This window comes from Athene cunicularia (genome assembly GCF_003259725.1).
Source record: "Athene cunicularia isolate RWA chromosome 7 unlocalized genomic scaffold, athCun1 chr7_part1, whole genome shotgun sequence".
Classification (NCBI taxonomy): domain Eukaryota; kingdom Metazoa; phylum Chordata; class Aves; order Strigiformes; family Strigidae; genus Athene; species Athene cunicularia.
The window spans coordinates 26,143,795-26,168,838 of NW_020799107.1; the positions used below are offsets into that span (position 1 = coordinate 26,143,795).

General features: G+C 40.2%; 1 protein-coding gene across 1 annotated transcript in view; it reads right to left on the minus strand.

The window, feature by feature from the left end:
- Positions 1-25,044, minus strand: part of ADCY5 (adenylate cyclase 5) — a 222,757-nt gene that overhangs the window by 99,303 nt on the left and 98,410 nt on the right. The window lies entirely within an intron of this gene.

The following is a 25,044-nucleotide window of genomic DNA, read 5'->3' on the forward strand; positions in this document are numbered from 1 at the left end:
GTGCATGGGAAGATGCCACTTGAGGGAAAGCATCCAGTGGCCCTTGGATGTAAGAGTGAGACATGAAAACAACTTAGGGGAAGACTAAGGAAAGAGGAACTTTTCCCCTTTCCCTTTCCCCTTCCCTGTTATCAATTCAACCCCTGTTTTATTATTTAAATTATCACATCTAAGTCTTGGCAACCAGGCTGTCTCCCTCAACTCCACTGACTTCATATCTTAAGAGATGGCACACCAGCCATATGCCTCTCCTCAGCACAGAGAGCTGAGGACAAGCTGCAAGTGTGACTGGTTTCAAATCTGCTGTGGCAGCCTCCAGAAGGAACAACATGCCAGAAACAGAGGGCTGGGATTGCCACAGCTCTCAGAAGCAATGCTGCACAGCGGGTTAGTCGAGGCACGGTTAACACTCCAGCTCACTTTACCTAACCCTAGGGAAAATGCATTTGTACCATGAGTGAATTCATCCCCCTGGAAATGTGTTTATTTCTGATCCATAGATGCATCTCTGTGTCAAAGACTTCAGCAACCAAACACAATCTTACTGAAATAAAAGCTCTTCAAACAGGACTTCAAACATCAGGTACATCTCTTTGAGGTCACGGAAGTGGATGAAAGCTCCTACACTTTCTGTGCATGACTCACAGCTGTCGTTGGGTAAACATCTTCACCTACAAAGTATGTCAAGATAATTTTGACAACGGTACAAAATTTTCCCAGATGCACGATAGCAATTTAGACAATGACTTTAGTTAAGAAAATTAAGGAAAGCTGTGATATTTCCAGCAAAATCAGTTATTCTGCAAATGACTGTAAGCACATTTGAGTTTGAGTATGAGTTGTCTTCATGACAGTCCCACCTGTCCATGTTATCCCAAGGTGGGAGGAACCATTCAGAGAAGACACAATAGGTGTGAATTTAAAAGGTGTTAATAGGAAACATTAAAATTGAATATAAATTTGATTAAGAAGTCTGCTTATGCTTCCGAGATTCTCCATAATGATTCTGAAGCTAAGGGAAGCTCTAATCAGTGAGAAGAAAGGTTGAGAAATATGCCTGTTTCATCTTTTATATCCTATTTCCTTCCCTATCTGGTGAAGGGGATGCAAAGAAAGGAAGTTGAATACGTTTTCTATCAGACTCTCTTAAAATTAGTCCACTACACTGAAACACACATGAAACTTCATTTAATATATGCTAACTCAACAAGTAAATACATACACTGATTTGACCCATGATCAGAGCAGGATTTTGTTTACTTTGCTTTTCTGCCTTTTTGTTGGTTTTGGGTTTTTTTTGTTTTGTTTTGGTTTGGTTTTTTGTTTGGATTAGGTTGTGCCTGGCAGCCATACTACCTACATGATTTCAGCAGAAGATTCCTCTGCAGCCTGTCCTGCAGGATCCCAGCTCTTCACCTCCACGGCTGCCACTACCTGTCCTCTTCAACCTCTTGGCAAGAGATGCTCTGCCTTTCCCAACAGCCTACACACTGCCAGCAAACACAGTTCACAGAGAAGTACGTTCCCAAGACCTATGGTTGCTTTCCACGGCTATGAGAAAAAATATCCATACTAAAAAAGCAAAATCATGAAGATCAACACCCGTCTGCTTCCCCCCCACCCCATCACAGTACACCCTGGTCCTTAGTGTTTCTGGGAATACTTCTGGCAGCTGTGGACCCAGATACAGGCAGTGCATCACCCCTTATCTTCCACAGTCATTTAAGCACAGACGTCACCTCCAGGTCACTGGGAAAACAAAAATATTTATCTAGTTACATGAAAGTCTTATTTATCTGGGAAAAAGGAATGGTCTTCAATAGCTCAGCAGGCAGAAATGAGTGCCCTAAATATGGTCTGCAAGATATAAAAATCATTATTTCCCAAGCATTTAGAATGCGTGTTTTTGGGAGGTGGTGAGTTAGGCTGGTTTTGTTTGTGTGGAAAGAAATGCAAAATTGGAGAAAGAATGGAATACAGATGGATATTTTGGTTTTGATTTAAAGAAGACCTCCTTTCTTCTTCTGTTGCTGGATTTCAAATCCAGATGGGGCAGCTTGCCCACAGGCTATGCTCCTTCCTATTAACATCCCTCTACCAACATATATTTTTAATAAAGAAAATTTACCAAGCACCACCAACAAAGTTTGAACTCCTGAACTGAAGCAGTGGCTTGTACCAGAAGAGGTGAAGGAGCAGCATTCATAGTAGATAGCAAAGACTGAGCACAGCCACCACTAATACACAAGTCAATCTATAAGGGATCTGACTGGATCACAACTGAATACTCTCCTTTAAAAGCATTTTGGCCAGCTATTACAGTAAACTAAGCTTACTTCTGAATGAGAGAGGTTGCATAAAGTCCGAGATTCGTTGTCGTATCTTATGGTCTAGCTGCTTGAGCAGCTGAGCATACTGATCTCTACACAGATTTGGTTTCAACAACACAAAAACTATCACTAGGCAGATTTCCAATCAAATTTTAACTGAGCACAACGGACAGCTTGAAGGCACATTCCTTGGCATTCAGCTTCATCATACAGAATTTCAAAGGTCTACAGTAATACAATAAAGATTTTATAGGGAAGCTCTAAAAGACTCTGCAGAATTGTTTATAAAGACAAGTGTAACACAACCTAAGGACAATGGTTACAACCAGCTCTGTTTATAATACAAATTACACAAAATAAACCAACACAATTCAGCCTGCCTTTATTTCATTATACACAGCCCCTCTTCTCGCTGCCTTTGGAGCTGCGCTACTTCATTCCTCATGTGGCTTTCATTTGGCCTTCTTTAGATGGTAACTCTCATTATTATCCATCCTGGACTTTCTTCTCAGCTTCCCAGTCCTGTCTCCCCCAAACGCACACACAAACACATGGCCTCACAATTCCAGGATCAAACCAAATTAATATTTTTAAATTAACCAAGATGAACCTCATTCTTTTCTGATAGCTCCAACAATTTGGTGACTCTGATACTATATGAGTTTTTCACAGAGTACATTGCAGGGCACGGTTTTAATTGCTTTGCAGTATCTGAAAGAACACATTTCAAGGTATACTTTCGAGGCATATGTACTGAAAACAGTATTCAAGTCCCATACCACAAGACTGCATCATTAATTTCTGTAAGCATTATGAAATGGCAGGAAGCTGTATTCTTGAATCAAGATATGTTATAGCCTAAGGTTATTCTTGCTAGGATATTAAACCTCCTTTTTCTCGCTGTCAAATGTATAAGATGACATATTGAAAATACTGGCATCATGATATTGTAAAAATTGAAATGTTTAACAGAAACAAACGAATCAACCTCACTTTACTGGAGATGCACAGTTCGGAAGAGCCTTTGAATTCTGACAATTGAAATAAGCTGGGTCTGCTGAGAATTGGGCAGGATATAAAGAAAATAAATCCAAATTTCTGTAGCTAGTGGAAAATTTTGTGTATGTAATTGAGCATGTACTTTTATTCTCCCAAAGATCGTTACCAGAGATTAGGCAGCTGAATAGGTTTTCTGAGGTGAACTTAAAATAGACCTAATATCATACTAACCTTCCCAAGCGGATACTGTACACCACAAAATTGGACTTTAAAAAACAGTGAATTACGAATATTTAAAGTAACCTAATCTGAGGAAGACAGACAAAAAAACCCAGGGAGTACTTATTTTCAGAATTTTTTATAACATGACAAGAAGACAGCAAAGGACCTAAGAGACCTCATAGACTATGTAGTTCATTCCCCACTTGCCTCTTAAAAATTGTCATGTCCAAAAATTGATATAACAATTCTGTTGAAGTTTAAAGGGCACTGAAAAGCAGTGCTTGCTTTTGTTATATTATATGCAGTATTTCTCTTAATATATCCCAAAGAGACACTTTTCCTGGAGTGGACTATATTGATCATAAAAAAATTAGCTTGCAACTTAGTTTCCTTGCCATCATTGTCTGTTGCATCACTGCTTAAATATTTAGTCGCAGCATTAGATTTTTCATTTCCAAGAGTACAGTACCTGTGCACTTGGCCTTGTCTAGTAAGCCTTTCACAAAGCAGCACTTGTATTATGTGGAGATTTATTAGTACTACTTCAAAACAAAATGAGTTCATGAAAAATACTTTGAACGTGGAAGATAACTGGATAAATAATTGCTTAAAGAGGAAAAACATAGATGAGAGATGTTTTGTTAACTATTGAAAATCAGGTAGAGTTATTTCCTTTATGTCTGGAAAATAAGAGCCACATAAAAACCAATAAAGACTTTATCAAGAGACAACAATAACATAAAAATGGTACAAAGTGGTGTAAAATTTTTCAGTATGTGATCAAAGCCATGACTGTGGTTTGAAATCATGGATTGGTTCTTTGCCATGGTACAGTAATGTGATAGCATTTGTTGGTCTAAATCCAATAGGGAGCTCCTAATCTGCTTTTGATAGGATAAAGATATTGGATCCAGTTCTCTATTCTTAACAGTTTATCAAGTTAAGGCAGATAGAACTAGAGAAAATGGTTAATTATATCTCTAAGGTCTTATCTCATCAAACACTTCTTAGTGCTTTATGATAATCAGTCCTAAGCAAATATGAGATATCCCTTCAAAGGCAAAGCAGGTGGTCCGTGACAGATAGCAGTGATAACTGATACATCATCTGGTGCACAGAAGGCCCAAACGCTCTAATACACATCCTGCTGCAGAGCTGGTAAAATAACAGTAAACAGAAATAGTGATGGGTCCTTTCTGCCATTGACTTCCTTCATCCATTGAGGTCTCCAAGACAGTCTTTAAAACTAACCAACTGCTCTTTTAAGAATGTCAGATACATTTCCTAAACAAAGAGAAGTTTCTCAAGATGGTTCCATTCCAGAAAATAGTCAAACCAGATACACTAACTCAGATGAATCTTGTCTGCTTATGAATAGAAAACTTCCAAAGCCTATTCCTTTTTAAGAAACTATTTCAGAAATCTGTAGCAGAAAACAACTGATAAAACCAACTATTTCAACAATCTGATGCCAAACCATTGACATAATGCCAGGCATCACATAGGCATCACAAAGAGTACCAACCACAGTGAAGTTTGCCTAATACTTTTGTTATTAGCAGAACCTAGGCAGAAATTTCTCATGTGGTTATCTATCAGTTTGTTTGTTGCGTTCATGTTTAACTGAAAAGTTCACAATGTCTATGTAGTTTTGGAAAACACACCCCCCAAAAAAAAAGGGAGGAGAGAGAAGGGAGAGCATGGTGGAACCACAGAAGAGGCAGAATCCAAACCAAACGAGACAGAAGAGGGAAATGGAGAAGCAGAGATCAGAACAGAGGACTAGGACTAGTAAGTTCTGAACAGAGATGCCCAAATACCTGCACTTTTTCTGGAAAGACTACATATTTCCTTCTTATAGAACCTGAAATCAAACCACTACCTTTTTTCCCCACTGTTTTTTCTGCCTCAAAAATATTTTCTGTTCAGTAACGAACTACGCATATAGCCCCTTCACCCGGCAGGTCTGCAAAGAACCAAATGGTCTCTGTTGCTACGCCTTGCTGGCACAGAATGTAAGTATTAAACACTGTGTTTGTCCTGGGACTGCCTTAAAAAAGGGAAGTGAAGTGAGGCTGCAGCTCACCTAAATGCTGAATAATGTTCATCAGCTCACAGGTGAGTTTTTATTAGTTTCAAACGAGGCTCAGTAGGCAATGTGTCACATTTCCTACTTCCCAGATTCCATTGCCCTTAAAATATCACTGTTATAGTGTAAAATTGCTGTATCTGATTATCAGCACTGAACAGATCAGGAAGAACTATCTTACAAATGGTTGTTTAATTAGTTCAGAGCAAGTTGTGCTCTTTTCAAAGAGAAACTAGTTGGAAAATCAGCCCCAAGTTTTACTGGACTTTTGATATGAGTGAATATCCAGGACTTGTACTCCATGAGTGTATTTATCTTCCCCACTGTTTCTCACCACACAGATAGGTCAGATGCTACCACCAAATCATGATTTCATCCAACTATGCCCACATCAGGTCTAGACAACAGGAATGAAAATGCTAGAAGTTATCTATCCACAAGAATAAAGGAAGGGAATTAGAGTTTGAAAACAAGAGAAACGGGAAAGCAAGGTTGGGTTACTGCCCATACCTTTCTTTAATTCAAGGAATGGGAGCAGGGTCATTTCTTGGGGAAGGATAAAGAAAGAAAGACCTAAAGAGTACATTGTCCTAACTCCACCATCCTATATACACTAAAGCCATTAGAAGTGGAAATCAGTGTAGCTGACACTGAATAGTAAAGAGACTTGGTGGATCATGAAGTGCCTCTTTTCAAGCATGTTTTCTCAGCTCTGCTCCTGCTTCTCATTTGAGTGACCAGCATCAGCTCCAGCATCAAGGGAACAAAAGATGCACCTTGCAGTAACAGCTTCTATTCTGGGGAGAAAAAGGTTGGTCCTTGGTCTGAATGCAGATGGAAAATGTGCTCAAGTACACTGATTCCTAAAGTGTCTGGAAGCAGTCAAAGATCCCCAACATAAAAAATCATCTTAGTAACAGCAGGTGCAATTCCCTCAGGGAAGATGAATAACCCTATGCCATGGCATCTCAATTTTTTCCCAGCACTGCAGAATTGCTTCAGTCCAACTACAGCTCAGTTGCACCCAGCAGGCATTCAGTCAAGCCCCTTTTTAGCTACTCTGTCTATAACAGCTGTATCGAACAGACAACACACATTTCTTCATCTTATGATTAAAAAGACAGGTAGTCTACATTTTTGCTCATTTAAGTATGTAAGGTTTCTATTTCTGTATTCCAGTGTCCCTTGACACAGTTTATACAATAATCCATCATCAGCAAGCATTAGGCAATTAAATATCTTTGGTCCCTCTATTTCCAGTTTCCCCATGCCCAGCTTCTGAATACTTGATAGAGGAAACAACACAGGAAGCACAGCAAGGAGATGGGCAAAGTAGGAACTTACCCTATTCATGAGAAAGGTTTTAGGCAAGCGGACAGTGGTCCCAGACTGCTACCTTCAGCTCTGTCCTTCACACATACCATGGACATGTCCATAATATTTTTTGGCAACCCCACTTGACACCTGCTCAATGTGTGGAGATCACCTCTGGTCAAGGAACTAATGCTGCTTCTATACTGTGCTGTGGCTTGAAGCCAGGCTGGTCTGAGGGGATCCCAAGGATGCAAGGCACTGCCGTTACAACTTCCTTTCCCAGAAGGGGCAGTTCAAAGAATTTACAGGAATGCCCTTTCCCCTCCTCCAAGAAAGGAGGGTCGAATTCTCCAAATCCAAGGTTGAATCCTTGCAGCTGCTTACCCAAGGGAGGCTAGATGCCCTTCTTCCCATGGAGAGCAGCTCTGATTGAAGAACCTCCCTGCTGAGCCAAGAACAGTCTTGTTCCAGCTCATGAATTACATCCTGAAGCCTCACAAGCTTTTGAGAAAGGCCAAGTTCTGCTGTTGTTACATCTGCATAACCCAAGGAAGGACAGCAAGGGTACATAGCTACTTAGACATTGACTCCTACTGTTCTTATTTGAGACACTGGTCAGGTCCACAAGACTACTCTGTCAGGTCTTCTCAAAACAGAGCAAAAAAACCTCCATTACTGAGTAGCTTATAATTAACAGATGCATTATCAGTATGTGCTATCATTTTCCCCACAGTAGGATTGCTATATGGGTCTTCAGAGAAACAACAAACATTTGATTAATTCTCTCTCTACCTTTTACCTCATGTAGTCAAGCAGTTTGTGGTAAGGCTCATAAAATATTAACCCCGTCACAAGTACTTTATTCACACAGAATAGAATTTATTTAATCATTGTCTCCACTAATTTTTACAAATATCACAGGGGTTTTTTATCTTTTAAAGAAATAATTATGTTTCTGAAAATAACTTTTTTTTCATCTACTCCCCCTTCTACCACAGCCTGCTTTGATCTGTAAGCTCCAGTTACACTGTTTTCTGCCCACCTGAGTATAATACTAGTCCTTCTCTATTTGACAAGGCATACAGAAAATAGAGTTACAGTCCAGACCTCTAGGATTAAGATTCAACCAGGATTTTAGCACTTCTAGGAGACCTTCTATTCACCAGATATCATTAGCCTAGGTTCCCTTCCTTTTTTATTTTGGTAAATGAATCCTTCCTGTCTGTCATTTGGCTATTACCTCCCTTTCTTGCTGTGTGCATTACAGAACCCATTTTTAATTGCTCTGCACACCTGATTCAAAACGATTTTGTGCATTTTCAGGGTATGCACATTGGAAATATTCTCCAGATTGTGCTACAGGACTCAGTCACTAATCGATTTAAGCAGCACGAAGTGATAGGAAAATCAAATGCAAATTCACCCAGGAGATAAAAAAATTGCTCTTTTCTCCTGGCCCCAGAGGGAAATCAATTTTTGGCATTTGTGCCCACACACTCAAAGATTTTCAAGAGTATAGCTGTCACCAGTTCATTAAGATGCTTTGATGAGGTGGTTTTAAGAGCTGAAACTCTGAATAAAAAGTTTCATTCCTAAAATCAGCTTAAAGAAACGAGCTGCTCCTACAGTTAAGCATAGTCTTTGGACACCCAAAATCAAATGTAATTCATGTACTTTTTTTAATCTCAGAAAATCTTAGTTCTCCTGCATGTTCTGGCCGAGCAATTATATCCTGAGTTTTGATGGAGACAGACACTGAGAGGTATTAGCAAACACAGTGAGGGTCACTGTTCAGAAGTGGAGAGGCTGTTGATTTTATTTCCCACTGGAATCTACTGGGAATAAATGAACTACAGGATTCCAGAAGAACAGCTTGTTCTCCAAGCTTTGCTCTGTTCAAACAGAAAAAACATAAGTTATTAAAATACATACACAGAGCACTAAGACTGAAAACAGGCTGTGAGAGGTCTTTTGCTCTCAAAATCATAAGCACAACTCTAGACCAGTGCTGGCAAAAGCAAATGCCTCTACGCTTCTTACTGCTTTTGGATATTATCCTTATTATTAGCAGTGGCATGTCAGTATTGCTGTCCATACTACTTGGAGGTTAACATTTCCTTTGCTCTCCTAAATGCAACATATAAGTAGGGGAGGGGGAAGCACTGATCTCAAGTAGTCTTCTAGGCACATACCTGCTACAATCTCTCCCCTACCTCCAAACTCTAGATTTAGTTTCTGATTTTAGCTGTAGAAAGGATAGAGTTAATTTTGTATCATCTGAAACTGCACTAACAAGTGTTATATGATTTCCTACTTGATCATTAACCTGTCAAATTCAGCATAATAAACCCTTCACCAGTTTAAGGAAATACAAAAGACCTGTCACGGAGAGAATTTTAAGAACATGACAATCATGTATAAATTAAAAAAAGTAGTGATGCTACTTTCTATAGCTGGATCTGCAAGAAATAATTTTCCACCTTCACACAGTAAAAGCAACTGCTTCTGCAAGAAGTTTTTTCTTTTTTTTTTTTTTAATTTCTTGAAACTTTCTGAGCTTTCAGTCTTGCAAAGAACTCATTTGAATTACAGAGTCAAAGTGACACTTTAATGCTTTTCAGGAACCAGGCAATGGTCTGGTATACATTAAGTTTATGATCTATATTTCCTTGTAGTCTATCACAACCTCATAAAACTATGTCAACATGCGTTAAGGAGGGAGAACTAACACAGTAATTTTCCAGCCACATTATGCCAGCTCTCATGCCAAACTTCTACTACCAGTGTATCTGCAGAGCCTGCAGAAGCAGTACATTGAGTATACTGCAATCTAAGTTGTAAGCAAGTTACTGCTGGCCGATTTTCTAATAGAGTGTTCAAATGCAAGCAATAATTCCAGGACCTCCACAAGCAGTAGGAGGACAGTATTCCAGGCACAGTTTGCACTCCTGAGTTTGGAAACATCTGCACTATCAGATAAGGAGCCTTTTAAAAGCAACACCAAATTAATGAATTTGCCAAAGTGTAGAGAGAGCCACAGAACAGAGATCCTTAAGTCGTAGCACACTGACAAATGAGGGCTATAATTTTGTGGGAGGAATTTCAGTGCAACTGCTTTTCCCTCATTCAGTTGCTTCTTCTGGTGGCTAGCTCCTGTAGCTATAGCTTTCCTAGGAAATGGGCCAGGAGGCCAGCCAGGGGTTTCAGGCTTCAGGGTCCACCTGACCACTCGTTCGAGCCAGGCAATCAGTGCCTGTTCAACATAATCCACATAGCCTTTTACCAAAACACTCTACCGCCACAGGATTTAGCACAGCAATCACGTTGAATCATCTGATCATTTGGGACCCTACTGCAGCAATAATATTTTCAGTACCCCAAACACTATATGTCTTTCTCAAGAGAAAGACATTTGTCACAAAAAAAGGTCACTCCTCAGGATTTAAGAAGAGAGGGTCTACAAGGGTATCTCAGAAAGCTTCCTCTTCTCCTCATTCTGACTAACTGCTAAACTAAGCCCTTTGAGTATTCCCAGAAGGGAGGGCTTCTGGCTATGGACTGGGTATCTCCACTAAGCACGTCTATATACAGACAACAATTTCACTAGTGAAGTGAGCAGACAATACTCATGATGGCCTTCTCCGACAGCTATGGACGAGACTGTCCTTTCTCATTGACTCACTTCTTTGCTTGTAGCCCTGCTTGATTTATTTGTAGCAACAATACATTAATGTTATCTGACAGCTACTATTAAAGTGTCACAAGCATGTGTACGCAATAGCACAGATGCTGCAGGGAATCTGCTGCAGGCCACTGTCCTCCAGACACAGAAAGCAAGGGCAGGGAGAGGAGATACCTTACAAAACAGAAAACCTGTACTACTCCCTACTGTTCTTATTTAGAGGGTCAATTGACAGGGAAAAAAACCTGAAGAGGCCAAACGTGCAGAAAACATGGCAACTTCAGGCAAAATGAACGCTGCAAGTTTTCCCACCTGTCTACTGATAATTAAAAAACCCAGCAAAACCAAAACTAAACCCAGCCACCTGAAGGGCACCATCCCACTCAGGTGCCTAGTACAAGAAGCTAGGCAGACTGATGGTGGTGCTGCATTGAGTAGATAGGTGATAATGGGCTGTCAGAATTTTAAGAGACATAAGAAATATCTTTTCTTCTTAATCTTCTTTCTTTACAGGAGTATACAAGTGTGGTGATAAAATGGCATATGTTTGGTTGATGACATTTCCTGCCTCCATGACTCCTCACGAAGTTACAGATCTATTCTTATACCACCCTTGAAAATAAGAGAAACATTGCCCTCATGTCTCATACAAACTGAATAAGCAAAGAATTTGTCCAAGGTCAGAACAGGCAAAGACAGGATTTGCATACAGATTCTTCAAGCACCAGATCGCCCAATACTTTAACAAAAGCATTCACCAGCTTATTCTCTGTCTCAACCTCTACAAGAGCAGCTATACAGGAAGAACCAAGCATAACATTCTTGCTACATCACTTGAGGTCAGTCATGTTAAAGAATTTGCTTTAGCCAAATACTCTACTCTGTGAACTCTGAGAAGGGAAAGTGATTCCAGGTCCATAACTCATGAAGGGCTGAAACCATCTGACAGTTGTAAAAATCTCAGATAATGGAAATAAAGCCATTGTGATCTAAAAACCAACAACTTCGTAAAATGAACCAAATAATTATTTGTTCTGTATGAGACAAAGCTTTCCATCTGCAAGTATGAGGAGGTTTAGGAATCTCGCTGGCCTTTTTTCATGGTCTCAATGAAACCATAAAGCAGTTTGTCCGCAGTATTTAAAGGACTATGGATCAGAATGATCACTATGATATTCACTGAAATGCAGTGCAGCAGGTGACCGTATAATTCTGTTAATTTTTCAAGGAATGATAAAAATAGCCTCCAGAAAGACAGTCTGAGCTGGGATGTTTGTCAGCTTATCTGCCAAACAAGCACAAACCTCTTAAGACATCTGTCCAGTAATAAAATGATGTCCCTTCTTTCCCTATTTTAAAAAGTTCTTACTGTAAAACACTCCTTTCTATTACATAAATACATAAATAAATAAAATTTAGCATATCTTCTTGTTGCTTGAGTGAGTTGATGGAGTCAGCTGATGTGGCCTGCTAATCACAAAACGTAGAAACACTGATAATCAGTCATGGACTACAAAACAATGATAAAACCTGGTACCACTCAGTATTTACTGGTGCCGGTGACACCAGTTTGATGTGGTTTGCTAAAGATTCCATCACACGAGGTCTAACAAACTTGTGGCTGGAAGGATGACTCTATTTTCTCATGTCAGAGTACTCTTAAACCTCTCCTAACGGGACACAAGTGCAACAGAAGTTTTGCACAACAGTTAGGACAAGGTAAAAGGCTGATTCAAATGATTTACTCAGGAGTCTAATACCTGTGTTAGCAGTGGTTCCTGCAGAAACACAACAGGACAGGGAACTAAATCCTCCTGGAAAAAAGCTGCAACGTAGCACACTTCGCTTAGCCACCACCATCGCTGTCCAAGCAACTTTTCTTGTACTCGGTACAGTCAGTCAGATGGCTGAGGCTCCCAGGATCAACAAGGAAACAAGCTGTAACCTATTAACTGCACAATCTACCTTCTCTGCTTACAAAGACAGTATGGTTAAAAAAAGTATGGGTCATATTTGCACAAGTATTTAGGCCAGATGTGCAGATAAGCAGCTAAACTATTTAGACATACATTAAATCACATTAAGTGCCTATCTGCACCTTTTTAAACTAAGCTTCTTTCCCTTTATCAGATTCATAGTAATTTAATAGGAGTTGATTAGAAATGAAGGTCTCCAGGGCCAACACATAAAGTTTATTTCAGTTCACTCCAAGCTACAAATCCAGCCGCAAACTACTTGCTGTGTGAGTGGAGACCCAGTGCAGGCAAACAGATGTGAGGTGAGTAAACTGGGAAGGTTGGGAGACTTGTGTCATGGGGACACAAATCATGAGGGCTGAGCTCCGAAGAGAAACAGAAGATGAGGTTGATGATGGCTACATTAGCGTGCTGCAGCCCGCTATATGTCAAGCTGTGCCTTGGCTTTGAGTCCCCCTAAGGGGAGAAAACTTCACTAAAAACAAAGGCCAAATAAAACATGTTTTAATTCTCAGTCATTAAAACCCCAGCTGCAAATATAACTGAAGCATGTTTCTTTTTAAAGAAACAACACAACACTTTCTCCCTCCAGCCCTGTTGACTTCAAAGGCTTCAAAAGTAACTCGATGCCACGACTAAAGGCAAAGTTGCCATTAAGTGCTGACTCCAGCAGTCGCAGAGATTTTGAGGTCCCAAACCCTGTTTTGATTCTTTACCTTCCAATGAATTAAAACAATAAAAAGAAATAAGAGAACTAAGATGGGATGCAGGTTCCAACATGTTTATCTGAATGCCTGCATGTATGACAAGAGCTGTGGGGTCAGTAAAATGCACAGAGCCCATGGTTGCAAGACATGATCTGAGAAATACTCCTGATACACTCCAGTGAGGACTATCTCACCTCACTGGTGCATGGCTTCTCATACAGGATTTCTCATGTCCCTGTCTCTTCTTTTATTACTGTCTGTGCTACCAGTCTTGATCAAGTTCAGCACTCACAGAAAACAAGCCTGAAGCCCCTTTTAAAGTGATTTCTCCAACGTGCTTATGTCACAGTCCACTGAGTGTATTCAGCAGATCTTTAATCCATGGCTCTGCATAGCGACTTCAGCAGAAACCAAGTTTTCTGCATCCACATCACACACACAGACTCAGGGGCTCCCTGAATTCAGCTGCAGACACTGGATGGCTTGCCTTCATCCCTAATTTAGCCTCATGAAACCCTTCCCTGATCTGGAGCCAAAAGCCAGGGTCCAGGCTGTCCCTGGACCCTGCATTGTGACTGCTGCACCCAACCTAAGCACTACTGGCACATCCATGTGCTCAGTTACAGAAAACTAATACTTAGAGGGAACAGGGAGGGAAGGAAAAAATAACTCCAAAAAAGGGATTGAGCCCCGTGGCTACCACAAGCTTGGATGAAAGATTGATTCCTTGCTTATGTTGATGATGTTCTGGTACAGACTGCACATGAACAAGGCATTCCCAAGCTTTTAATTTATTATGGTGTTCCCAACAAGCATGAACATAGAAGTTACTCTTCAGGCTTTCTTGTCCCCGCATACTTAAAAACAATGCAGCCACACTTAAGTCTCCTTGGCCACCACTGGGTCTGTGGAAAGAAGAATCAATTCAGACAACAGCCCTTCCTTCCTTACCAATTCTCCATCCAGCAGATGGGAACGCGGGGAAAGAAACTGAGGAACAAATGGCTGAGCTGACTCATGCCTTTGCAGTGTTCATTTAATATGTCCAAATCACTATTCTTTAGGTCAAACCAGAACCAACACAAGTCTGCATATACATATATCTTGCAATAACGAAGATGCTAATCAAAAATTTTAACTTCAAAAGAAACACACTCAAGGATACTTGCCATTCCTGCCAGTACGATATCTAGGCATTTTGCAATCTTTCAGTTATGGTAAGAGGGATAGTCGAGGACTGAGAGCAAACAATCTTGAGGGACAAGGCTGTACTCCAGCCACACTTGCACATGGATCTACACCATTCTCTGGACAAGAGCTGGTGGAATAAATTGGAGTAGTTAAGTGACAACAAAATCAATAAAGACAAGATTTATTTTTTTTTTAGCACATAATGACAGCACAGAAGACTTCATCCCAGCTTCCATCTCTGCAGCAGACTTACTATACAACCTACAGCTACTCGATATCATCATGTGGCAGAGCTTGGTTGTGGATTATTTTCTTTTCACATCCCTTCTCGTATTTAATCAGGCCGCTCAGACAACATTTTACAGTTTGTTACTATGCAGCTTCACAGCATCTAGCAGAATGCAGCTCCAGTCCTGGTCCTAGGGAGAACAGCTTAATAGCAATTTATTGCAAACAGCATGACCCGCCAGTGGCAGCACAGAAAGGCTGGTGGAAGGTACAGCATACACAGCGCAATTACTCTTCATGATTTAACCCTGTGGTCCTTTCCCTTGGGCAAAGGCTATCTTAGTGCCTTCAGTAGGAGTTTAGTCAGAGTAAACTCTTAATTTCTAGGAAAATAAATCAATGCACTTGCAGCAGCATAAAGAACAGTTGTTTCCTATCAGCTATCTCAAAGACCTCAAGCTGTTGAATCCACTCTACCAGCTCAAACCCCAACCAACTTGCTGAGTTGCAATATGCAGTCATGAAGGCTACCTTCCAATAGCAACCTGAAGTACTGTTTCTTCCTTCCAGGCCAGCCTTGTCTTCCCCAGAGACATATTTTCCTATGACAATGAATAAAACCTGTTTTGTTTTAAAGCAATTTGTAAAAAAGAAGCAGTGAAAATAACAAACAGGCAATGCCTTTTTCTTTAAATTCTTCCAACATGAAATAGGAAAGCACGCCTAAGGGTTTCCAAGCCAGCAGAGTTTTCTTGTTTTGTTTGTTTATTTTAACAAAAGTAATTTGGAAAGCATGAGAGCAGGACGTACTGGTACCAACTATGTTATCTCAGCAGTGCTGCAATTTCCCATAGCCCACACTATCTGCAGGACCTCTGTTTCTTTCTGGTCATGAATTCAGAAACAATGATAGAGCTGAATAAAATCATGTGCCTTAATGAATAGTAGAGTGTAGAAACACTGCATTTGACCAGGGCTTCCTGGCTGGTGCCTGTGCAGAAAAAGCTTGGCATGGGAGATGCCTTAAAAAAATCTAGTACTTACTATTCAGAAGTCACACAAAACCTGTACTGCCCTGAACCCAACCTTCTCACCAGTCTCGAATTTTCCTCTCTACCCTTCATCTGCAAAGGGTATTGAGTGTGCCGAGTATGTCTACAGGGTATTAACAGGCAGAACAAGAGAGCACCATAGATGATGCCGAAGGGCAGAAAGCCATGTGGGTGCCCTAATGATAGTAGTGACCCTCCTAAACTGAGCTCAGGAACCCTGCTAATGCAGCCACATGAATGCTAGCTGGCCCAGATGGGCTCACATCTGCCTGCAAAACATCTTGCAGATGTAGCCTAGTTCTTCCTGCTGAGGCTGGAGAGCTCTTCTGCTGTTGTCAATGAACAGCTGGCCCTGAGCAGGACACCCTGAGCACTGGGAACAAGAAATGTCAGTGTCTGACCAGCTGAGCCTTGGCTTCTTCAAAAATCATAGCAATTTCCCATTGACTAGCAGCTCCGGATTGTGAATGAACAGCACACCTGAGAACCTGGTGGGGAAAACTTCATGAGAATTCACTTAGTTTTAAGCTGTAGCAGAGAAATCTGCATTTCCCCAGATCAGGGAAGGGAAAATGTGGGTGGATGAACCTACCATACTCTATCATTGCCCAAGTCTAGAAGACAGCAAGTTAGCAGCAGCACAGTGTGGAGCTCATAGTGTAATTTCCCTCCAGACTACTCTAAACTTGGAATGGGGGTTTTTCCAAATTTATTGCTTCTCTGATTTCATAACAAATTAGCTCCATGTACCATTACAAGAATTGCTTTGCTGTCAGCCCTGCAGGCTTAATTTGGGGTCTGGGAAGCAGAGGGCTCTTCCCTTCTCACACATTGTCAACAGCCATACAAGGTTTTGAACACTGAGTTCCACCCACGCTTGTCCTTGTACAACCCCCGTGAAGCCTTTCACAAGGTTGGACAGGTGTAAAATGACAGAACTTGACCTAAAACAGCACTAAAAAGACAAAGCTGGGAAAAAAAAAAAAAAAAAAAAAAAGCTGTTTCTCTGACAGTACATATTAGACGACTGAGTTTTTGGGTTTGGTTTTTTTTTAATTCTGTTTTAAAAAAGAACATCAACGTATCAAATCAGAATGAAGATAACTGAAGGAAAGGGGTAGGAGGAAAGAGAATTGCTGCCAACAGTCAATGCAATACTACTGTTATCACAGAGCATGTGTTCCGTTTAAAACTAGTCCGATAAGCTAGTGCGACAGCCATCATGCTACTCAAGCATTGCGAGAATGTAAAATAGATGGTTAGAAACTGGGACCATGGTGTCGCAGGCAATCTTTCACAGATTTATGTAGGTGACTCTTGAATCTAATTATCTTTTTTCATCTCTACTACGCAGATCTCTCACTGATCATAAATACTATGCATCAAACTAGCAGAGAAACAGCTCCTGTTGGGTGCCCATTCTAGCTGTGGTAATGCTTATATCAACAGGCAAACGGGAGCTAAGGCTTTATATTAAAATAATCCAAGTTAAACTTGGATTCAGTTGCATATACTAATTGAAAGATCGCCCCAAAGCTGCAGTAGTCCTAAATATGCTGAGTACACGCGCAAGCAAGCATGCTGTCATGATGCTGACAGATGATGAATTTGTTTGTGTAGTGAATACATACAAGTAAGAAGCAGCTGGAAATGTATTGTAACGCGTGCTCTATACAAATCTAATCTCTGCTAATATTCCTTGGATTCTAGCTGCGAGCCAGCTGGGTGCTGCTGAGTGACAACTTTGGTATAAATTTCTGTTTGTGACTAAAGGACTAAGGAACTTCAGATGAAGGGCAGGTATTGGAGGAAGGGCTAGCACAGGCTATCCTAAAATAATGTTGTTTGAAGAGGTAGAAACAATACTCTAATCTTCACCTCAAACTTAGTCACAGCCAGGGTTCTTCGGTTTGAACACTGTCCTCTGGTTTAACTCAGTCTTCTCCCTTTCTCAGTTGTCTCATTTATATATGAAACAGGGTAAATTCTGATATTTTTAAACACTTAGTTTTTTGTAAACAAGGAGAAGCTACTTTCTTATAATTTCCCTATGTGAGAGAGACTCTCCATTCCTTTGCTAACCCCAGAAGCCCTTCATCTTACACATCTAGTTTCAGGTAATTAATTCCCAAGCATGGCTAACCAGACCTGTATGCAGTATTCCCAACACCACAAGGTTTCACTCACTGTATGACAGAGCTACTAATCCCCTCTCCTACTGGGAGCACTTCACTGAATGCATCCCAGGGTTGTACTTGTCTTTCATGGTTGCATCACTACAGCAGCTTAGTCATTCTTGGACTGACTCATGCACTGTGGTCTCTCTCCTTTTCTGTCATTTCCAACTGATGAAGGCTAAGTGCAGAGCTGAAATTAAATCTGATTTAACAGCTATCAACTGGTAAGATCCTACCTCTAAGAAGAATGAGTGCACAACTGTAAAACAAGATTTCAGCCCAAGGTTTCTGTTTGTCAATTGACATCACAACTGAAATCACCCAGGGGAGCATCCTGACACTTCACTTAAATGACTTTGCTTTCTCAAATATCCATCTATACTAGCTATTCTTCAGACCTCTCTCTCCAATATGATGTATTCATGAAAATTCATTGCAATTTAATGTACCACTGTTTGCCTGTTTTACAACTTCTTTACCCATTTTCACCCCTCTCTCCATTTTAACATGCTTAAAAATGGCTTATATTTAGATGTGGCAATTCGCACCATCACTTCTCCGTATCTCTTAGCAATGCTCCTTTCACCTTTTCTCCCCTTCTCCTTCTCCCCTGATGTTCAGCAGTACTGTCCCGAGGCAAAACAGTTATTCACCTTTAATCCATTCCTAGGTGGTCTTTAACTTAAACCCAGCCTTGGCAGCTGCTGTTCTTTCCTTGCTCTATTTTTATCTCTGTAAATATGTTCAGGCAGGCAAAATACGAACAGAAGTGCAGCAATTAGGAGGGTAGTTAAATGACACAGTGTGATGAAGACAGTCCAAGTTTGTAACACTTCAGCGCCTCATCTACTGTAACCCAGCACAGAACTGAACCGGGCGGCAGAAACGCTGAGCCGGAGACAGGTGAGGTATTGCTCAGCTCTGCCACAAGCATGGTATCATTCCTAGGAAATAATGGGGTACAAGTAACATGCTTGTATTGTGTCCAGTTAGATATTACTGGATGGCAATTCACCTTGTGTTTTTGATTATTGTTGAGATCCATTTTTTCTGCTTCTGTAAGGTCAGTTCTAAGAAATAATAAAAACTGATTCACATTAATGAACCTCGAAGCAATCACAGAGCATGGAATCTTTTGGCAGCGTCTCTAGAATTAAATATTTACTGGCCACATTTCTATTCTAGGGATTTAGCCAAAATGAGAGAGAGAAGGCATGTGAAGCCAGCCTTTTCCAAAGCAAGCATAAACCTCACACACATAACACCACACATCCCCTGCTGAGAGATCACAGAAACCTGGCTGCCTCAGAGATCATTCATCTGAAAGGAAAAACAAGAGTGGACTGGTAGGCTGGGAGGCACATCAGACAGCCATCTCGGCTGTGGTGTGCCAAGCAATAGCTGATTTGACCCTGCCTGTTGCTCCTTTTTCTCTAGCAAATATTGCTTCTTGCTCCACCGAGGCAGAACTCCAGCAAATGTTTACATTATTGCATGATTAAGGTAAGGTTTAAAAATACCCTGTTGGAAGATTTTACTCTACATGTGATGAGAGCTTGTGATTGCCATCATGCTCTGAAACTAGCTGCTTGCTTTTGTTATCACCTTCCTTCTCCCATAGCAACCCTTTCCAATCAAGTAATGCTAACTGATCTTGGAAATCAATCAAACCCCTATTATGTTTACATACAGTAGACCACCATGACTCACTTTCATTTATAGCCCTTGAGCTCCAAACACTGGTTTAAAACAGGCCACAGATTATTATAATCATGTTTACACAAGAAATATAATATGCCAACCTGTCAAAATATTGTCAGTATTTATTCCATATAAATCCATCCCCAAAAACTGAAGCAAAAACTTAATGAAACATTAGAAGTAGGCTAGGAAAAAGATAGAGGCAAATATCTGAATCAAATACAAATAATTCAGAGATTAATCTTAAAAAAAGCTGAATATCAAAGAGAGAGAGTTGTCCCAAATGAACTGGGTGGCTTCACAACAAGCAGTAAGGCATGTGAAATGAAAACTTTCATGGACTATGGAAGACATCAAGACTAAAGCAAAAGGATGACAGTCAGGAGAGTCAGGAGAGAGAAGTGCAGTGCAAACTTGGGTAATGAGAAAAAAAGGCTACCTAAATAGAAAAGCAACTCTTAACAGTAAGCGAATAACATGCCTTGCTTTCTAAGGATAAAAAATTAAAACTAGATGGTCAAGCATCATGGCAAAATGAACTATAGTTCTGTAGATGTGGAAATTGGACATGCCTTTTTAACTACAACTCCTCAAGGAAAAACACATGTAGAAAGGGGTTACTTTATGCTAAAGGGCATGAAGGAATCTTTACAAACAGACTAAGCTCATTAAGTGACTCCATGTTTCATTTCTCCTTGAGGATTCTCTTTTTTTCTAATACAGCTGAGGAAAATGGAGCTGATTTCTGCATCATTTAGTACCTTCTCTGAGACATTCTGCTCTGTCCTATGCAGTGCAAGCTTGGATGGATTTCAGTGGGAGTTAGCAAGTGAAGCTTGCAAACAAATGTCAGGAAGGAACTCCATGTTATTTTTACCTAATCTTATTTTTCCATGTGAAGTCATCTGGGGCATTTTTGTTCCTACTGGAACCTTGCAGTCCATGGGAATTTCAGGTAATCCATATCTCAAATTAAGCGCTACACAAACAAAAGGGCTGACACATTTGGAAGTTAAAGTCCTTACTCTTTGTCCAAGTTCTAATATGTATGATGTGGGATGATACAAAATGAATCTGGAGGGCTCACAAGCCAGTTCTTAATTCTATAGGTAACTTCTTATGGAAATAATCCATCCTCTCAGTTTTGAAGCACAACTCTCAGTTCTGTGAGTTCCCACTAAAACCCTTAAATTAGAAAAATCTGACACTAAGATGAATTCAGTGACTCTCACAGGCATGTTCAGAACATGAAAACAAACAGAGCATTAACACAACTTACTAGTCATCTCCTATCTCATATGGGCTAGATAAAATCTTTTGTTAGGAGTTTGCACAGTACTCAGTATGTTAAGGTCCTGATTCCTAACTGCACACTTAACAGTGTAACAGAAAAATAAGGTCTGTAAGAGACTATATAGTAGTTATCTCAGTCCCCACCTAACATAGGCAAGCACACATTTTGGGGCTGAAGTGGGTTAGAGTCTACATGAGTGGCAAAAATACACAGCAGTATTTCTGCACTTAAAAATAAATGATGCTGTACTTTCCACAACAATTCCATCAGATAGGACCTCAGGTGTTATGCTGACCTGGGAACAAAAACCTAGGACAGGTTACAGAGCAGTCTTCCCTCTCTCTCACCCACCAGCAAACTCACATTTTCCTACATGCTACTTCACAACACCATGAGAAGTTTAGACTACTCCTTTTATCTTCTTTATGCCCAAGTATTGGCTCTGGGTGGGCCAGCACTATCCATGCCCAGCCATCTCCTGGTCACTTCCTCAGCACATACCACTTCACTAACAGCAGCTGGGATGAAAATGAACATCTCCTTTAAATTCTCACTGCAGTACAAATGACAGCTGCTACTTCTTTTGAGGATGAAGACAAGTTTTTTAGCCATGTTATTTCTCTCATCTTTTAAATTCACACATGTCAGATTTTTTTCCCCAATAAATCTTCAGTTGTACTCTGAAGCTTTTCATTTCAGAGCTGGGTTCAACAATAAGGATGGCGGATGCCTGTCTGCTCTTGCTTTGCTTCTTAAGTGGTAACGTATTTCAAAATTACACTGGATTGCCAGTTTCTAAAAGCCTTTTCCTTACAAAATGACAGTAGAGTACATTACTTTGGCTTCTGAGCCTGGTTCTTAACCACAGTGTGTTCTGCACACATCCCAGAGCTTTACATCTCCTAAGAAACCATGACAGCCTTCAGTCCTGCAGCTGTTCTTTGTGAGGTTCAGATCTTGGTAAGTGTTTTGGTCTCATATGAAAGATGATCTGAACACCCTTTCCTTTGACTGTTTTACTAGTACACAGTATATATAATTTGGACATAACTCTGAAACCAAGCAGTACTATGAAGCCTGATCACATGCCCAATTCCATTCAATTTCTGGCTTTAATCAATAATTAATAATTAATCTCTAATATCTATATAATCTGTACTCTCCATTTTGCCTGTGATCCAAGATGCACTGTGAAGGAGAGGAAACTGGTTTTGGTTACTTTCAGTTTAGATCTATATGCTTATCCATGTGAACTTCCATTTGCAGACTTTTTCATTAGGAAAAGAATATTAAATTAGAGATGCCAATATAGTTTTATTCAGAGGGATTTTTATTCAGAGGAATAAATACAATTGTAAAGGAATACCTTAATGGGAAATTTGAAGTCTGCTCTATGTTTAAAAGATTATCCATTTATAGGTATCTATGCTTTCCTTCTCTTGAATTTTTTCCAATTAGAAGGGACATTCACATTATGGTAAATTTTCAGTGAGATCTAATACAGAAGCACTGTTGGCAAATGCTATTAAGATAATAAGCAAGACCTGTATTAGTCTGAACTTTCTCATTTGTTTTACTGGTTTATTCTTAATCTAGTTTTTATGCAATTTTTTCTACCTGAAACTGAAGCATTGTGGGTGTGACACCTTTCTGAGTGATTATGCTTAGGAAGTCACAAAAGATGATTAACTGAGTAATAAGCAACAGTGAAAGAACAGAGTGCTAGTCACGCAAATACCCTTTGTAGGTATGGACTTCTTAAGCACATGGACTTGAATGTTGGTTTATCTGAAGAGAGAATGTGTCACATAGGTTCAAGATTGTATTAGATTAGTAATGCTGCCAAACTCTCCCAAGAGCTCCCTTATCACAGATTTCAAGCAGTCACTTATTTCCTTTAGATCCGCCATGAAATAAAAATTTATAGGAGTTTTATTCTAGTTATGATAGTACATAGAAACCCTAAATTGCTCATACTTCTTTTGAGACATCTATGAGGCAGTGGACAAGTTCACACAACAACACGAGAGTGCAGAGATACCCGAGTTATTGCTGGCTCAAGACAATATGTCTTGCATGGCATAGTTCAAAGCTATGCAAGTCTTAATAACTGTAGTTCAAGCTACAGTGAGTTTATTAGGTTGTGCTAATACTAATTCTAAGGAGTTCATTAGTCAGGGACATTTAACCTGACTGCAACCAGCCAGCTCAAGTGTCTTTATGCTGAATTCGTTAACGCTTTAGGTTGCAAGATCAACAGAGACAAAGTATGCTTAGGTGTGTTTGAAAATGCTGCTATTAAGAGTTCCACCTATATAGCTAGACTGCCTGCTGGGATCCTCAGCTTCATCTCCATGTCAGGCTTAACAACTTGTAATTTGGGCTCTCTGATGGCTGAAGTACTACAGATTTTCCAACTGCCCTTACTACTTACGGAGAAAAATGGTCACATTCACCACACAGCACACACCTGGTCTTCTCTTCCATGTCAGGATTCTCCTGTCCTGTCTGCACAAGCTTGTCTTACCCACCCTCAACTCATGCACTCCCACAGCTCATTATTTGTTGTACTTTTCAAACAAACGTTTTTCTGCTTTCCCCTTGTTCTGCTCCTTGCTGCCTCCACATATGGGCAAGCACTTCAAAGCCTCCCTTCAGACTCTCCATTTTCAGATTTGGTTTGGTTGGCTTCCCTGCTAAGGTTAATGCCATGGGAGCACTCAGTATGCTACATGTTCAAAGAGCAAGACTGAAGTGTGTCTGCCCATCATACAGAAGAGCCTGACTGTTTCTTCACACTCTTCACCCCACCTGTACCCAACTGACTCCTCTTGCCTTGGGTTTCAGCTAGAAAATCTTTGGGGATGCAGCATTTCCTACCCTCTATTCATTTCTATGTATTTCTTATTAGGAACCATAGCACTTGTGCTAAGAGTCCAAAACTGGTTAGGCGGGGAAAAAAGCATCTCCTCAAGGTTACAAGGCTCATCAGTGCTTGAGTAAGGATTAAAAAAATCATCTATTGACGTTCAGTCCTACTGTTCTATCAGAGCAGCAATTTTCAGCTCTTCCACACTGACACCCTTTGGGCAGGAATAATGAGAGACAGATGGGGAAATAAAGCTATGTGGGACTCTCCCTTCAACTGCCATAGTCAAGGTACAAAGAAAGATGACTATGGTATCCCTTAAATTCTAGTCCATATTGACTTCCTGACATCTATCATCACTTCTGAAAATGTGAAGACACCTACACAGTTTAGTAGGAGAGTGTGCAAAAGCTATTCATTAAATTTTTATATTTTTCAGCTTTTTATGGACATGGCATGGAATTCTTCTTTTTGTCAGCATCACACACAGAGAAAATACCAGCTCTAGTTCTGTTTTCTGCACAAACAGTGTGATTTTCTTCTACATCACCTATAATTAACAAATCTCATCACAAAAATGGTGACACTCAAGAGTTATCTTCAGCATCTTAAGCTATAAAACCATAAAAAGATCAGGACTATAACTGACATTCATATTTCTTATGCATGTTATAAAAAATAACTTACCTAAAACATTTCAGTTACTCTGAACACATGGCTGATGATCTGTAATTAACCATTCCTTTCAGAAGTTTATATCCTTTCAACATCAGCTGAACTCAACTACATAACCTGCAAGACTAGATAAAGGAATGAAACATTTGCCTATATGACACTTCCTCCAACTAACAACACCCTGGTGCTCAACAGAAGCAAACTGTAAGGTCTTCATCTCCTGCCTGGACAGTGGTATACGACAGAGCACCACCTAACAGTTTGTAGCTTTCTGTAAAATGATAATGATTGCTTAAATTAAGCTGTGAACTGGAACATGCTACATGTCAGAAGATGGCCACAAATAGAGGTGCAAGTTGTCGGAAGGACGGAAATGATGTTTCCTTACATCTTCAGTGGCATCACTGATAGTTTTATGGTTGATCTCTCTTCAGACTAAAAAGCGTTAAGCTTAAGTTTTTATCATTCTGTCCAAGTCAATGAAGTTAATCAGCTCAGGCTGTGGTGCCTTCTGGGTTTATAAATTGCAGTTTAACAC